This window comes from Schistocerca americana, chromosome 3, assembly GCF_021461395.2.
Source record: "Schistocerca americana isolate TAMUIC-IGC-003095 chromosome 3, iqSchAmer2.1, whole genome shotgun sequence".
NCBI classification, from domain to species: domain Eukaryota; kingdom Metazoa; phylum Arthropoda; class Insecta; order Orthoptera; family Acrididae; genus Schistocerca; species Schistocerca americana.
The window spans coordinates 287,380,010-287,398,089 of NC_060121.1; positions in this window are offsets into that span (position 1 = coordinate 287,380,010).

An 18,080-nucleotide genomic window follows, 5' to 3' on the forward strand; every position below is an offset into this window, starting at 1 on the left:
ACTGCCGCTGTATCTCACTTAAAAATCCCTCAGCTGGTATTGGTTAATAAAACTGCTCAACATGCAAGAAGTTGTGAAAAAGAAATGGGGAAAGCTTTGTTAATTCTGTCTCACTGAATTTGAAACTGAGGTTAAAATTCATATGTTTACTCTAGTTTTCGAGTTACAGCCATTACCAGCATTCATGCATTTTTTACTAAATATTGGACCCATGTATAAACAGTTGGCACTACTGTTTGAATTTATCATAATTCTCACAGCATGATACAGCCATGCGGTCGAATACACGCTCTGCACGTGTTCATCAGACTACCAGTAACTTTGAGGCCAGAGAAACGATTTTAGATCATAAGAATTGTTATAATCAAGTGGTTGGGTTTTAAAGCTTCCAGAAGTGACTTCATGAGGGCTGCGTTGTGACATACACTCTAAGAAAAAAAGAAGAAAAAAACGCACCACGAAGCAACTGGTGGAGTGGGGCGGAAATCTATAGATGTGATCTACATATATAGACAATTAAACGATTAAAATTTGAGAAAAAATAGGACCATCTATTCCAGAGAAAGCTTAACAAATTGAGCAAGTCAATAACATGTTGGTCCACCTCTGGCCCTTATGCGAGTAGTTATTCAGCTTGGAATTGGATGACGAAGTTGTTGAATGTTCCCATGAGGGATAGTGTGCCACGTCCTGTCCAGCTAGCGCGTTAGGTCTTCCAAATCCTAAGCTGGTTGTGAGACCCTGTCGATAATGCTTCAAACATCAGCTGTGGAGAGTTTCCAGCGACCTTGCTGGTCACGGTAGGATTTGGCAGGCACGGAGACGAGCAGTAAAAACTCTCGCCGCATGCGGGCTAGCATTGTCTTGTTAAAACGTAAGTCCTGGACTTGAATGGATTTGTAAACTATGAATTTTATGTGTAAAGAGCGATAAGCAATAGCTTCGCATCGTAAGTTTAATGCCAAGATACATACTTACATTGCAAAATTACAACAGCTACATAAACTAAACGGAAACCACAAAAGAACGTGGCCTTAAAAATTTCCTTAAAATCCACATATTTCAAGAGTTCGTAATGTCCATCGTCTACTGCAATACACGTTTGCAGTAGCTGCTGCACAGACCAAAGAGATTCCCTCAATATCGCTGCACATGCTGCATCAGTCCGATGTTCAAACCCTTTGGTTGTCCCAACATGTGCATGGACTTCATCTTCGAGTTCACGCCGGAGAAAAAAAGTCCAGTGGCTTCAAATCAGGCGATCGTTCAGCTCAACTGATAACGCCTTCATGCCCTGTCCAGAGACTAGAAAACCGCTGTGTGAGCCGGGAACCCATTATTCTGGTACCACATAGGCCTACATCTATGTATTTCAAGTAGTACTTCCTCTAGAATAACTGTTAGCACTTCTGTAAGGAATTTTAGATATATTTTACCCGTTAAGGATTTCGAACAACTTATGGGTTTGCTACCAGGTGACGTCGTCGACCACCGCCTTTATTTCGACAGGAGCACACCCTGCCATTCTCAAGGCACAAATGCAAGGGGGAAGAAATGTGCAAGGACATTTAATACCTCGGTTCACAGAGGAGAAACAAGGAAGATACCACACACAGAACAAGTGTCAACACAAACAAAGATGACCAGCACCAGAAATATCGATAGTGACTATTAAACAGGTGAGGTAGCACTAATTCTGTCTCTCTGTTTTTTGATTTGAGACAGAGACGGATTCCAAGCAGCATTTAAACAAAATCCACCATCTCTGTTAATAAGGTTGCTTGATAGTTTGATTTCAACAGCTTCCTTAATAACACTATCCCAATAGCTGGACGTTCAAGCCAGAATCTACGTGTTGTTGTATTCCATAGGTTGACCGATGTCAAGGCAGTGTTCTGCAATAGCGGATTTGCTCGGCTGTTGTAAGCGTGTGTGGCGCTTATGTTTAATACACCGGTCTTCCACAGTCCTGATTGTGTGATTGTGGCACGTCATATGTTGGTCAGACAATCAGGACTGTGGAAGACCGGTGTATTGAACATAAGCGTCATACACGCTCTTTTTTTTGCGGTTCAGCTGGATCACACAGTATTGACACCTAACTATGTAGGTATGAACAACACACTCTTCATGTTCTCACTGAGAACTTCTATTTGAAATCCTGTCCTCCTTTAATTAACTTTAGCCTGGGGGTGCTACAATACTGCCCGAAACGTTGCCCCGTTGTATAAAATTTGACTAACATGTAATTAAATGCAATCTGACTGTCATGACTGATGTTTCGGTGGTCGCCAAAGCTTTCGCAAAGCGCAACGGAAGAAAAAAAAAACGGTGTGAGTGTGTGTTTGTGTGTGGGCCGGGGGAAGGTTAATCAGAGTAGTTCACCTATACAAAGTCCGCCCCAGTAGCTGAGTGGTCAGCGTGACGGATTGCCGTCCTCTGGGCCCGGGTTCGATTCCCGGCTGGGTCGGAGATTTTCTCCGCTCAGGGACTGGGTGTTGTGTTGTGTTCATCATCATTTCATCCCCATCCGGCGTGCAGGTCGCCCAATGTGGCGCCGAATGTAATAAGACCTGCGATATGGCGGCCGGACCTGCCCCGCGAGGGGCCTCCCGGCCAATGACGCCAAACGCTCATTTCCATTTCCATACCTATACAAAGCTGAAATTCGAGTTCAGACCATAGACAGTACATGTATATCAACTGAGTGTAGGTGTTAAGAAACTGATTTTATAGATACAACCTGTGCAACGCAAACCTTTTTGCCATTTGTGGCTTACGCTACCTAATAACCTGAAGAACGCTGGACATGTGTGGTAGCAGAAATTATCTCGATGACTCGAATTTCCACAGCGACACAGAACCACCTAAGTAGCTAAAAATGCTTTCATAAAATAATTCTGATCACTGCTTAATTCAAGCTTCTTTACAAACAATTCAAATGATTGGGATATGTTTCGAGTACGTAGGTCTTGGGTGAACCCATGTAGAGGTAAGGAGCACGGTGAAATATTCATTAAACAACGACTAGAAAGGAGGATAAAAAATTCCTAAGATCTTAACTGTACTCAAATGGCATATAATTGTCAATGTTAATATGCAAGATAACATCCTTCATGAATGGATATAATTAATAAAACCTTGTGCTTTTACATCCCCAACGAGTACGATAGACAGTTTTAAAATGTTACTAGTTCCCGAAATACTGTGTTACTAGTCGAAGAGAAGCAAGCATTGTTCACAAACACGTAAACGCAGCGCAAATGTGCAAAGCCGGCAACAATCTCACCATAATCTGTGACAATGATGGTTGAATGTGCCCATTTCACTTTCACAACACAAAGCGACTACTACGAGGAAACGTGGCACGTTTCGTCGTCACACCATCAGGATCAGCAGAAGTGTATCCATTTATGCTGTAGCCTCGAGGCTACCGGATCGAAATACACCGCCTTCCATTTTGATTAGTTGAAGCCTGACAAATCCTGCTTGTCCCCCCAAGATATGCCATGCGGTTTCCACCCAGAGATGAACCATGCTATCATCCGGATAGACGAATGCTGGTCTTTAAGGCTGACAAGTGACTGTCGTAAAATTCAAGATTACGTAAATGAAAGTCGTTCGCGGCGTAGCAGACACCTTTCAACTTTCACCACCTGTCGCCCCCTCTTCACTCATCATGGGATCCTACTCCCTACTCCCCTTATACTCTACCGCCAGTCTGTGTGAAATGTTGTATGCTAGATCGTTAATTTTATGCCGCTTGTGAAGTTTCTTATAGCTGTGTGCAGGTCGGATGCAATTGGAATATTCTGACTGGAGATGCTAAATAATGCACAGTGGAAAACAATGTGTACTGGAGCCTCCGTCTCTGCACTCTCTGGCTTCAACGTGAGTGGTATTAAGACTGGTCCCGCCGAAGGATACACCATGTCCTAACAAGTGTTAAAATGGCACATTTCCAACCACCTTGGATGTTCAGGAAAAGAGAAGAAATTCGACGATCCTTATCATTGTTGTCCCATTGACTCTGCCAGGTATTCACATTCCAATTTTTTTCTGGGCTTATTGGTGATCTTAAGACCAGCTATCTTCTGAGCGTAGGTAGTGTACCAGTCGGTGATAACTAAATCGGAAAATATTTACAATACTGACGCGGAAATGACCCTTGCTCATCAACAGGAGAACTGCTCAGCATAAGAAATACTCGGAAAAGTGATTTCAGTGCACCAGTCGGTTGCTGTCACGTGTTTATGCATTCAAATTTCCCGCATGCTCAGTCCTGATTACAGAGCTGTGTCATAGCGTTTGAGAGAGTGAGAGGAGTAGACATATGTGATCGGAGGTTTCCCGGCGTATGTGTTATTTCTAGGGCTCTCGGGTGTCCAGCCGGACGCGATCGTTGAAGTCCTACAATATTTCAGCGAGTAACCTTTCCGCCATCATCAGGTGGTTCTGATGTAATGGTCTGTCTGCTCATTGTCGGTGTTATTTATGTCCGTCAGTCGGGCTCCGATTCTCTGTGCCAAAGGTCCTATTGCAGCCGCCGACTGATGCAATCGGACCGTCAGCGCAGGCAATCGGAGCCCGACTGACGGACATAAATAACACCGACAATGAGCAAACAGACCATTACATCAGAACCACCTGATGATGGCGGAAAGGTTACTCGCCGAAATATCGTTGGACTTCAACGATCGCATCCGGCTGGGCACCCGAGTGCCATGGAAACAGGAGTAGACATATTTGAGCTGTCCAGACACATTAATGTGGTCACCTGTCAAAAGCCTGAATATCTACCTCTAGTAGCGCGTACGTCTAGGAAGAAGATCAGTGTGGTTCTGGGAGGTACCGGTAGCGATGTGGAAACTCAATGACTCCAGTGCCGTGGCCACTTCCGCTAGGTTTCCCGGTCGAGGATCCATGGCGCGAACAGACCGATTGAGGTGGTCCCAAAGATTCTTGATTGGCTTTAAATCGGGGAAGTTTGATGGCCAGCATAATACGGGAAAATCATCCTGGCGCTCTTCGAACCACGCACGTATACGGCGAGCTGTGTGACGCGTTGCGTTGTCCTGCTGGTAGATTCCGCCCTACCGAGGAAAGACAGATTGCATCTAGCGGTGTACGTGGTAACCAAGCATAGATGCATACTTGTGTTGATCCATAGTGCCTCCCAGAAAGAAGAGATCACCCAGACAACGCCAGAAAATATTCACAAGACCAGAACTGTAGCTGGGTATTCACTTCCAGACTATTCACGCCGTACGCGCCAATAGCCATCTACCTAATGGAGCATAAAATGTGATTCATCTGAAAAGGCAACATGTCACCACCCAGTGGATGTCCAGTTGCAGTACTGGCGTGCAAATTCCAGCCTTCTTCGCCGATGAACAGCAGTCAGTATGCAAGAACCACCTGTCTCTGCTGGGGAGGTCCATATGCAGCAACATTCGCTCAGTGGTCATTGAGAAGACACTGTTGGTAACCTCTTGATTCATATGGCCGGTTAGTTCATGTCTATTCGCCCGTACATATTTCCACAGCCGTCGTTCGCCCCTGCCATCTACGGCCTGTGGTGCACCACAATTACCTCGGCGCTGGTTTTAGATAGCTCCATTTTACTATGCACGGTATACTTTAACCATGGCGTCACACGAAGAGATTACAAAATTAGTTCTTTCTGAATTTTTTCCACCTCTGGCCAGAACGCCAATGATCATATGCCCTTTTGGACATCAGATAAATGGCTCCGTTGTCACTTATAAAATTTGCCATTAATAACCCATCCCAATTAAAAAATAACGGTGAAGTGCATAGCTACAACACTAGAAGAAAAGGACGATCTCCACTATTCTGGATTAAATCTCACATTGACACAGAAAGGGGTGAATTATGCTGCCACAAAAATCTATGGTCATTTGCCAAACAGTATTAAAAATCTGACAGATAGCCAACCAGAATTTAAAAACAAATTAAAAGAATTTCTGGATGACAGCTATTTCTACTCAATAGATGACTTCTTAGATATGAAGTAGTAACTGTAAAAAAATAAAAAATAAAAAGTATAATAAAAATAATTAACTAATTATTTTGTGTAAAGAAAACTTACGTTAGAGTAACATGTTCCACATCATTACGAAATGTCGTATTCATGATTTGTGGAACAAGAATTAATGTATGTATGTATGTACAGTACGGTGATTGCACTGTTTACCGCGCCCGCCCCCCTCCCCCCCCCCCCCCCTTAACACACTTTACATACCCTCCACTGCTAATGCTGCCACCTGTTGTGAGTAGTTATTGCACGTTGGGGTCGAACATAGGCGGCGGTCACATGAATGTCATTGGACTGTGTAGTTGAATAGAACACCGTAAAACAGCGCTTGGTAACTGTGGAGTGTTATGCGACATCCAATTCGTTGAAAACGTTTGCGCATGAGTTTAATAATGGAAGTGTTCTGGCAATTGTTGATTGTTAATTGTTCCGCGAGGTATAATTCGTTGAAAACGTTGCTGTAGTGTTTGCGCAAGATTTTATCACTGGAAGTGTTATGGCAAACCCTCCAGCAAAATCTACAACGCAGAAGCTCGTGGCAAAATGGCGCGAAAGGGGCTCTGTAGTGGATAAAACCCGTAACTATCCGAAATGAGTTCGAACACCTGATAACATTGCTCCTGGTGAGTTTTATTTTGTCCATCCTGTATTAACGTAATGTACTTTCCGTTTATTGATCGAGTAATTTCCATAACACACCATCGACGCGACGATGAGGCACGGATAGAATACTTCCGATTGTTTCTACGAACAAGATGAGTGACTGCCATTCGTTCTTTTTGCTTGAGCATTCATCAGCACTCCGAAGATCCTTTCGCTCTTAACATACGTAAAAATCTACACGACGATCTAACGGTTTCATTTCTGGTATAGATGACGAATAACATTGCATTACTAAGATGCATCGCAGTCTAAACATGCCTGTAGTGTATTTGTCTATATGTGGCTGGATAGGCCTCACGTATACTCGGAAGGGAGATCAACTTGTAACGTACGGTCGACGACAAGGTCATTAGTGACCGTGCACATATTCAGACGGCACAATGACAGAAAAGTAATTTCGCATCGTTATTTTCAAGGAAATCCTACCCGGCTTTTGACATTGCTCTGTGAAGCAATAAACAGCCCGTAATTGCGACATCATAGAAAAATATAGCATAACCAAATGCTGTTGAACCTCTGACGGATGGATTCAAAAAAGTAATTCTTTCACGAGGAATTGGAGAGAGATGAATAAAATAAGACAGGATGTAGAGAAAATTGAGGAGACGCGGAAATGAGTTTGAACGGACAACAGAAAATGTAAACAAGAAATTTACTTTTTCTCCTCATTATTTGCTCGTAACCATGTTGATTCAAATTAGCTTTATTTCTAAACGACAGAGGTCATTACACTATCCATCACTGGTTGTCACCTTTTTCAGTAGAATTTGTTTTTGGCCTGTGAAGCGCCGCACAATTTGTCCGTCACCTGTTTCATAAAAGAGACACAATTAAGATGACATTCTATTACAGCAGCTCCGACGTCATTATTTAATGAAATTGAAATTTACTTTTAAAATGATGCCTAATACGAAAAACTAGCTAGGCTGGCAAATTACTTGTCGTCACAGAGGAACATGAAAAAATTAATTAGTTTACTCCCAAAGCGATGACAACAGCAAAAACGAATGAGCAATCCATCTTAAACCTGACAGATATGATGTCGTTTCAGCGCGCCTGGCGTATACTGTAGAAGTTCGATGCTTCTCCCTTATTTGTCGACCGTCTCATCTTCCGTTTTATAGCTTCTGCAAACGACAAGAGATAATTTGTGAAATGGTAGGCAATCGATGTCATTGTGTGCCGTATTGGATTGGGGGTGCTGAAATACGAGGTCTGTTCAAAAAATTCCGAAACATTCGTAATTAACGTGCCAATGCTGTGATGGAACTAAATGCTGTTGGCATCACTCCACACGCCTGTGGTGTAACTGCCAGAAGTTTCATTAATGTATGATTTTCAGTCATTTAAATGTTCAAACGTGTATGAATTCCTGAGTGACCAAACTGCTGAGGTCATCGGTCCCTAGACTTACACACCACTTAAACAAACTTATGCTAAGAACAACACACACACACACACACACCCAAACCCACGCCCCAGTCCCAGGACTCGAACCTCCAACGGGAGCGGCCGCGCAATCCGTGATATGGCGCCTCAAACCGCGCAGTCACTACGCGCAGCCTGTCAGTTATTGTTCAGTGCTATATTGAGCAGAATGTTATCTCACACAGTTTGTGAATTTCGAGATTGCAGAATTAGAAGAGCAACCCGCACTAAATTTCGCGAGGAACTCAAGAAAACCTTTATAGAGACACACTAAATGATACGGAAGCCTACGGTGGTGAGAGCTTAAGCCGTACCCGGTGTTATGAATGCTTCACACGGTTTAAATATGGCCAGATGTAACTTAAGGATAACCCTCGTTCAGGACGGCCTTCGCCGTCTACCGACGACCCTCGTCTCAGGAACGTCAGCGAAATTGTGCCTGCCAATCGAAAACTGACCGTCCGAGAGATTTCCGAAGAATGTAACATTTCAGTTACATCATATCACGAAATCCTGACACAGCAACTCGGAATGTAACGACTTGTCGCCATTTCGTCCCACGGCCGATGGGTCAAGACCAGAAAGACCTTAGCCTCGCGATCTACGAAGAGCCTTGGATAGCGCAAATGAGAAAGAAATTCCCCTTTAAGAGACGTGGGTCTACAGTTACGACATTGAGAACAAGGTTCAATTTTTACAACTAGTCGGGAAACGTTCTCTAAGGCCAAAAAAAGCTGGTCAGATCAGGTCAAATGTCAAAAACATGCTGATAGTGATCTTTAACTTTGAAATATTAGTTCATCATGAATTCGTGCCCAGGGACAAACTGTTAATCGATGGTATTATGCAGCCGTGGTGAGATGCCTGCTGGAAAATGTGAGAAGGGAACGGCCTGAAATGTGGCGAGACAGTTCATAGCTCTTCCGTATCGATAAAGCACCCGCATGTTCATCCCTGTTGGTGCGTACTATTGTACAAAAAATGAAATCACAGTTCTGCTTCATCCACAGTACTCTCCAAACCTGGCCCCTGCGGACTGGTTTTTATTCCATGAGTTGAAAACCCTGCTGAAGTGACGAAGATTTTCAACGATTAACGGAATAAAAGAATATTCTCAGACGGCGCTTGGCACGATCCAGCAAAAGGCGTACCAAGACTGCTTTTGAAAGTGGAAACGGCGCTGGGAGAGGTGTATCAATTGTGGAGGAGAGTGTTTCGAAGGAGACAAGGAAAAACTATGCGTGGAAAAATTCTGTGGAGAAAGCTGCAGAATTTTTTGAACAGACTTCGTACATGTTTCTAACCAGCACTGTGCAGGCGAGACTAGAATGCAGCTACGAGTCTCCGAATTTGGTAGCCTTCCGAACGAGAGTAGTACACATTTAGTAGTAGCACATTCCGAGAAGGGTCGGACAACATATACTTCCACATACATGTCGGATAATGAACACGACGAGAAAATTCGACAAATTAGAGCCAGTACAGAGGCTGGCCGACACTCGCGAGTGGAACGAGTTAGCGCAACACCGACTCAAAGGACGGCCTCGACGCTTGCTCGTGACGTCACGTCAGCTAGGCACGGCGAACGCCAGGTCTGTTGCAGGCATACTCATAATGGTGGTGTCTCCCTCCCTGACACAGGAAAATGTGAAACTATTGGCGGTAGTTGACCAACACACATTGTTCTGGGAGATTTCTGCAATCAATTAATTGTGCAATTCATTACACTTCTTAACAAAACTTAAATTTCCACATGTTTTAAGGATTGACATACAAAAACAACTTCATGGACCAGCAGCAACAGAATTCATGCTTCCTTACCATATTTGTAAATCTGAGGAAGTTACGTTTCTACTGGGTTGCTTTTACAAGAAACTGTGAACATATTGGTGCTCTTCTATAGGTATCTTGGCTGACTGTGGGGTGAGGAGCACTGAATGTTAATGAAATATCTTGAGATTGTACACGTTGGGGGTGGGGGACAGAACAAGAGGCAAAAGAGAGATACTTGTTATATCAAATAATTTTTTTTTTATCTTATAAAGTTTCTCCTATCAGTTGCAAGAGGGGAATATTTATCTTTTCTAATGTGCATGTTTAAAAAAGTTTAAGCTCAGCAGTATTTTCGATGTATGAAGCTACTTTGTTTCCTGTTTAGAATTCCTTTCGTTGAAAACGACTGTAATCTAATGACTGGCAACAGTAGGACATTTACACATGTAAATTAGTTCACATTTCCAGTGACGATGTCAAAAGAAAATAAATAAACATATAAAAGAAACGATTTCATTGTAAGGGGGTTGGGACAAGTTTCGATAACAAAATGGATCAAGTAAATACAGTTACTTGAATGTAAAATTTCCGAAGCTTTCAATGGGGCAAAGCGTCTTCTCATATTGATCTACGTTTGTTTCGACAGGATTCAGTAATACAGAGATATGATCTTCATTTGTAGCTTTACGATATTAAGAAAATCTTTCATTTAAATAAAACTGCAGAATCCAAAACAATACCAAACATTTTGTCCAAAAAATAAGAGATTTATAGTGATAAACACGCCCAGGCGTTTCTGCCTGCAACAGACCTTGCGATCGCCGCGCCTAGCTGACGTGACGTCACCAACAAGCGCCGAGGCCTTCCTTTGAGTCGGTGTTGGTTAGTGGCGATCAGTTAGTGGTATCACAACTGCCTTCGGCCACACGCCATTAGGTGTCTTGCGGAGTATGATGTAGATGTAGATGTAACAGATGCTGCTTAATTGCGATGCGTTTCTTTTTTGTTTTGTTTTGTTTTGTTTTGGAATGGGAATTGCATTGATTGCTTTTCTCATTTGCCTACGTAAGTTTTAAAATTCTTATATGGATGCACATGTCACATTCTTCCATTCTTCTCTTCCTACTACTCACAATTTTAGGCCCGGAAAAGATGCGTAATGAGCAGTTAAAAATGATGCATAGCCTCGTTTCATTGTTATGTTAGAGGCTACTAGGAACACCAGAGATTCTCTCAAAGGAACTGCCAGCTCTTGGACTGTGTTCTACCGCGCACTGTGCGAATTGGCGGACGGGCAGCTTGAGGACGGGGCGGTCGGCAAGTGAATGCTGGGGCAGCGGGGGTCCAATTACTGGCCCTTGTGGGGCGCAGCTGGCCCTCTGGGCAAACACCGGCTGTCGCCTGCGGGGCGAGCCTACAGCCCTCCGGACTGCGGTCGGTCATCTTCAGGCCATTAGTGGAAGAAACATCGCTGGCCCCCTTGCATCTGTTGTCTACGGTGTTGCAGACAGCATACGTGTATCTGCAGATGTTCGCTTCCTGCCGAGACGGGAACCTCTTAAGGCAATGTCGGTCATCCGTTACCGTCCAAATGTTGTTGTTCGCTGTTTCATTTCTTCCGTCACCTCTGTAATTTAACAGTTTTCCTTGGCTCCTGCTATACAGGATGTATGATCAACAAAGGCACAAATGTAATTTGTAGACTTCCATGGCGACCGTCAATTTTGCATATTTGCACCAATAATATCGTACAGAAGAATGGAAAAACTGGTAGAAGCCGATCTCAAGGAAGATCAGTTTGGATTCCGGAGAAACGTAGGAACACACTAGGCAATAATGACCCAACGACTTCTCCCAGAAGATAGGTTAAGGAATGGCAACCCTACGTTTACAGCAATTGCAAATTTAGAGGAAGTTTTTGACAATGTTGACTGGAATAGTCTGTTTCAAATTTTTAAGTTGGCAGGGGTATAATACAGGGAGCGATAGGCTATTTACAATTTGTACAGAAACCAGATGGCAGTTATAAGAGTCGAGGGACACGAAAGGGAAGCAGTTGTTGACAAGGGAGTGAGACGGGTTTGTATCCTATCCCCAATGTCATTTAATCTGTATATTGTGCAAGCAGTAAAGCAAACAAAAGAAAATTTTGGAGTAGGAATTAAAGTCCAGGGGGAAGAAATGAAAATTTTGTGGTTTGCCGATGACACTGTAATTCTGTCATAGACGGCAAAGGACTTGGAAGAGCAGTTGAACGGAATGGACAGTATCTTGAAAGGAGGATATGAGATGAACATCAACAAAAGCAAAACGAGGATAATGGAGTGTAATAGAACTAAATCAGGCGATGTCGAGTGAATTAGATTAGGAAATGAGACACTTAAAGTAGTAGATCAGATTTGCTACTTGGGAAGCAAAATAACTGATGGTGATCGAAGGACGGAGGATATAAAATGTAACTGGCAATGGCAAGGAAAGCGTTTCTGAAAAAGAGATAATTGTTAACAACGAGTATACATTTAATTGTCAGGAAGTCCTTTCTGGAAATATTTGTATGAAGTGTACCCATGTATGGAAATGAAACATGGACGATAAACAATTTAGAGAAGAAGAGTACTGAATAGAATTGGGGAGAAGAGAAATTTGTGGTACAACTTAAGAAGGGATCGGTTGGTAGGACACGCTCTGAGGCATCAAGAGATCGCCAATTTAGTACTGGGGGGGGGGGGGGGGTGGTAGCGTGGGGAGTAAAAATCGTAGAGGGAGACCAAGAGACGAATACAGTAACCAGATGCAGAAGGATATAGATTGCAATAGTTACTTGGAGATGAAGGGGCATGCACAGGATAGAGTAGCATGGAGTGTTGCATCAAACCAGCCTTTGGACTGAAATCTACAACTTCAACAACAACATCGTCCGGAATAATCTTCGGGGCTTAACTCACCCCTTAGATTGGAAGTGCTGATCGAACAAAAGCGTGCGGTAAGAATAATATGTGGAATTCACCCACGGACCTCTTGTATATGTACCTCTCCAAAGAGCTAGTCATTGCGCCGTCACTATACATATTTCCGCTAGTGAAATTCATCATACATAATCCATCACAGTTTGAGAAGGACAATGATGCACGTACTTATAACACTACAGGGAAAACAAGCTTTATTACTCATTGTTAAAGCTGTCAGTGGCTCAGACAGGGGTTCAGTATGCAACAATAAAAATTTTTCACCATTTGTCCAACACCATAAAATGTCTGACAGATAGCGAAGCAAGTTTTAGATCTAATTTGAAATAATTTTTCCTGGACAACGCCTTCTATTTTGTTGACGAATTTCTGCTTAGAAGCTAGTAGCTAGGGAAACAAAAGAACTTTTTTGAAAGAGTCGTTACATGAGTAGGAATAAAATGATAACACTAGTCTGCACTTTCTGAATTTTTCTCAGATGATTTGTCACTATTAGATGTTTTTGAATCATTTTTAATGATGATTCCAGAAATGACTTCCGTTTTGTTCGGTCATGTCAGATTTTTTTTCAAAATAAGAAGTTACATTTCAAAGAACTGAACTAATTTATTCAAATGAACATGTTGCAAAATGGCCAATTTCTCCCAAGAAACATTATTGAGACATTCAAAAAGCATACCACTTAAAAACTTGTATTTGGTCGAACACAGTGCAAAGAGAAGACGTCCATTAGTTTTCAAATTGTCTCTTTTTTGACTTACTTGCATACCCGCTGTCTTCTCCGCCTTTACCGCCCCTCTTTAACATCCAGCAGTAGTCAGCCATCATATTTTCATTTCATATTCCGTGGTATCTTTTCTCCATCTCCTTAATGTCCTGGCGGAAGCGTTTTATCTTGCTCTTCACTGTAATATCCCAGATTCTCCGGAAAATAGTCGATATAGGAGTGCAGAAAGTGAAGCTTAACACTCATATTGCAGCCCAACTTCTGGAAGTTTTCTAACATGGTTTGAACAATATTCTTGTAATATGGATCTTTCTAATTTCCTAGAAAATTTTCTCTGACAGATTTGAAGGAAGTCCATGCATTCTTTTTTCTTTAATACATTGTCTTCTCAAATTCTTCATCCGTCATCAATTTACGAATCTGAGGACCAACAAAAATTCCAGCGGCTACCTTTTCTCTTGTGGTAGAGTCTTTACAAACTGCTTCATCAAAGCTAATTTGGTATGAGGTGGTGGAAGCAAAATTTTCTTGGAATCCACAAGAGGTCTGTGCAGGATGTGTTTAGTTCCAGGAGTGAAATACCTCCGCTCCGGCCAGTCTGTCACACTCTAACGGCTCTGTTTCGTTCGGCTGTCCCACTCACATAAAAAGTAAGACATTTTCGTCTATCTTGCCTGTGGTCCTAATAGCAGTCCTATTATAACTCTGAAATCACCACAGATAAACCACTCATGTTCCTCATATTTAATACATCTTAACAGTACCTCAAGGTTCTCAAATGTCTCTTTCATTAGAACTGAATGAGCCACAGGAATGGATCCGCAAATATTTCCATTATGAAGCAAAGCGCCCATGAGCCTCCTCTTTGATCAGTCTATAAAAAGTCTCCACTGATTAGTATCGTGTTCAGTTCCATAGAACTGCGTTAACTTGTTTACATTATTGCACTATACTAAAGAATTTTTATGTGAGAATAGAGGAACTAGTTCTTGTCTGTGTCTGTATGAAAACTTTGTTTCTGAGGCCAGAAGATTCTTCCTATTCGCCCGAGACCTCTAGTTATTTTGCAGAGTCCTTAGGAAAATTCAGATCTCGTAGTAGATGGTTCAAATGGCTCTGAGCACTATGGGACTCAACTGCTGAGGTCATTAGTCCCCTAGAACTTAGAACTAGTTAAACCTAACTAACCTAAGGACATCACAAACATCCATGCCCGAGGCAGGATTCGAACCTGCGACCGTAGCGGTCTTGCGGTTCCAGACTGCAGCGCCTTTAACCGCACGGCCACTTCGGCCGGCTCGTAGTAGATCGTTAAGTTCACTCTGGGAGAACTGTCATTGCGTGATGTCGTGTGGAGGTTTGCAGTCATGATCATTACTACCAGAATCACGTGCGGCTGCATCACTTTCAGAACCACCTGCCCCCGTGTTTTCAAAATCAACTGGAGGGAAAGGGGCAGGCAGGTCTTCCCCATGTGGAACGGGCCTAATATAAGAAGGAATGTTTGGGTAAACGATGTGTTTCTTATTTTCTCTCTGCATCCCTGAACGTTAACTGAACAGAAGTAGAAGTCATTAAGGTGGTCTTTCGGCTCCCTCCAAACTTCAAATGGCACGCATGATTTTTTTCCATTAGTCCATAGCCACAGACTCTCAACAAAATAATGACAAACTTTCTTTGGCGCCCATGCCTTGTCTTTCTCTCCAAGTTTAACTTTAAAATAAGCGTAATAACCTTTCTTCGCAAAGTTTGTTATGTCCGTCCGTTGTTTAAGCAGCGGAAAGTTTCCACAAATGTAACTAAAACATCAAAACTGTTCACACATTTGCGAGTCGGCATTATCACACATAGAAGGGGTGTTTGAAAGAAGTAAAATAAAATTAAGGACACCTCTGGAAGAAAAGTTATACATAAAACTGCTTTCCCACGAGGAAAACACACTAGTCACTGCTTTGCTAGAAATACTAGTGCATTCATTTAACTTCACAAACAATAACAAAAGAAAAAGCTCGTCCAATTGTGTCAACATAAGGGCTTGCAAGTCTGTAGAGTGAAATTTCCCTATCCAGGTCCTTAAAATGCACCCGCTTTCATAGCGAAAAATCTGTACGTGTCAGACAAAAACTAAGAACAGTTCTGGACTCAAGATAAGAAATAGAGTTAAAAACACATATGTATTAAATTTCAAACATCAGATACCAAGCACACTACTGTAATGTTTTCATTAAAATTAGCACTAATCAACATATCCTGTAAACTCGTTCCATAACATTTCGATAAAAGAATCGTTCAGATGAACTATGTAACATGTAACTTACTAAGTAAAATAATTTTGGGTCATAGATTACCTCTTCGTGAAACACGAGAACTAGAATCGCCCAGAAGAGGACCGCTGCGAAGTCGAGTTTCAGTTATTTTAATATTTCACAATAACGCTGCCTAATACCCAAAACGTATTAATATAAAAATTACGTGTTTCCATGGTTAATCATCACAATTATTATGCGGAAGCGATGTTTTGAAAAGCTGTTCTTAGTGATAAGCACTGGCGATAAGGTGCTGCAGCGTATAAGGTGACCGCGACGTTATGTCGGATCTTGCACTGCTAATAATTAAAATAATTAGCCACAGAATTTACAAAGTGACGTAGCAAATCTTTTAGAGGTATAAAGAATAATTAGATTGCAAGAAGATCAGTACGTGTGCTGCATTCTGGCGCTGAAATTCACAGGTGGTTATCACCTTTCGTCAGTGACACAATGTTGTGGTTATGTAGCCTAATCTAGTGCCAAAAAGTTCACATAACACAATCATAACAAACAAAAGACTGATTATACGCAGGGTGAACCAGATATCTACCGACAAACTTTCAGAGGTGATGGTGTGGATCAAAACAAGACGGAGTTGTCTAGTAAAAGTTGGCTCTGAAATGCGTACTTAAGAGCTATGGGGTTGTGAAACACGTATCTTCTGACGTAAGTTCTTTGCTCTCAATATTTTGGCAGGGCGTATGAAAGGGGATCGTCTTCTTATTTGTCATGACGATTTTCAAGGAGTTTTTCACATAAATGTGAATGAAGTTCCGAATTTGATAAATGTACTCGACTTCTGTAGTATGGATATAACCAGATTCTTTGTCTGTTCTTGCGACCACAGATGTTGGTCACAGGGGTTATTTCTTTTGAAGAGAGTAGCAGACAGTGTATGTTAGACGGTCTGGCTATGTACTCGGTTTGAAATGGATAGGAACTGGCTTGCCGTGCAGTGGATGCAGCATTATTTAAGAAGAACTTTGTGGTAATATGTTTTGAGGAAAGAAAATAAAATTATTTCAATAAGAGAATTTAAAAAGGATAAATTTCATGGTAATTCAGTTTATATATGTATTTGTAAATGTGTAATTTCTTAGTGTTGGAACATTGCCTATGATTGAAGTTTACTGTAGAATCATTATAATGCGGCGTATGGGTTGTCTTCTAATTGAAACAAGTGTTAAGGAAAGTAACTGTACACAGGAAAATTATTAAGAAATATTTTGCTAACTTGTCTAGTTGTGAGATGCTTATGAAAGGGTGTATTGTTGCTATGGCTTAATGAAGCATAGTTAAGCTTGGAGTCTTTGTTCTCATTTATAAGTCGTTAAGTTTACTTCCTCATTTTACATTCTTTACCTTCCGTAAGTAGGCTGTTTAGGTTTTTATGTTGGTAACGTCACGTAGCCCTCTGTATGAAAATCGCTGACTGCGCTGTGTGCAGTCTGTGGCTGATTGGTGTTGTAATATTCGCTATTGTAGTGTTGGGCAGTTGGATGTGAACAGCGCGTAGCGTTGCGCAGTTGGAGGTGAACCGCCAGCAGTGGTGGATGTGGGGAGAGAGGTGGCAGAATTTTGAGAGTGGACGATCTGGACGTGTTTCCATCAGAAAGAGAAAATTTGTAATACTGTATATCATGAACTGATATATATGATGACTTTTGAACATTATTAAGGTAAACAAATTGTTTGTTCTTTATCAAAATCTTTCATTTGCTGACTATGCCTATCAGTTGTTAGTGCCTTCAGTAGTTAGAATCTTTTATTTAGCTGGCAGTATTGGCGCTCGCTATATTGCAGTAGTTCGAATAACGAAGATTTTTGTGACGTAAGTGATTCATGAAAGTTATAGGTTATTGATAGTCAGGGTCATTCTTTTGTAAGGATTATTGAAAGTCAGATTGCGTTGCGCTAAAAATATTGTGTGTCATTTTAGTGTTGTTTAGAATAAGTAAAGAGCGAAATGTCTGAGTACGTTCAGTTCTGCTCAGCTGTTTGAAAATCAAATAACATAAGAGGTTCATCAGCACAGTAATTCACTAAATTTTTTCAAGGGGACGTTTCATACTTTATGAATGTGTTCGTATACTCGCATTGCACATCTCGAGTTGTGTGCTGCAGAAGCTTTTTTGTGAAAATTTGTAAGATACCCT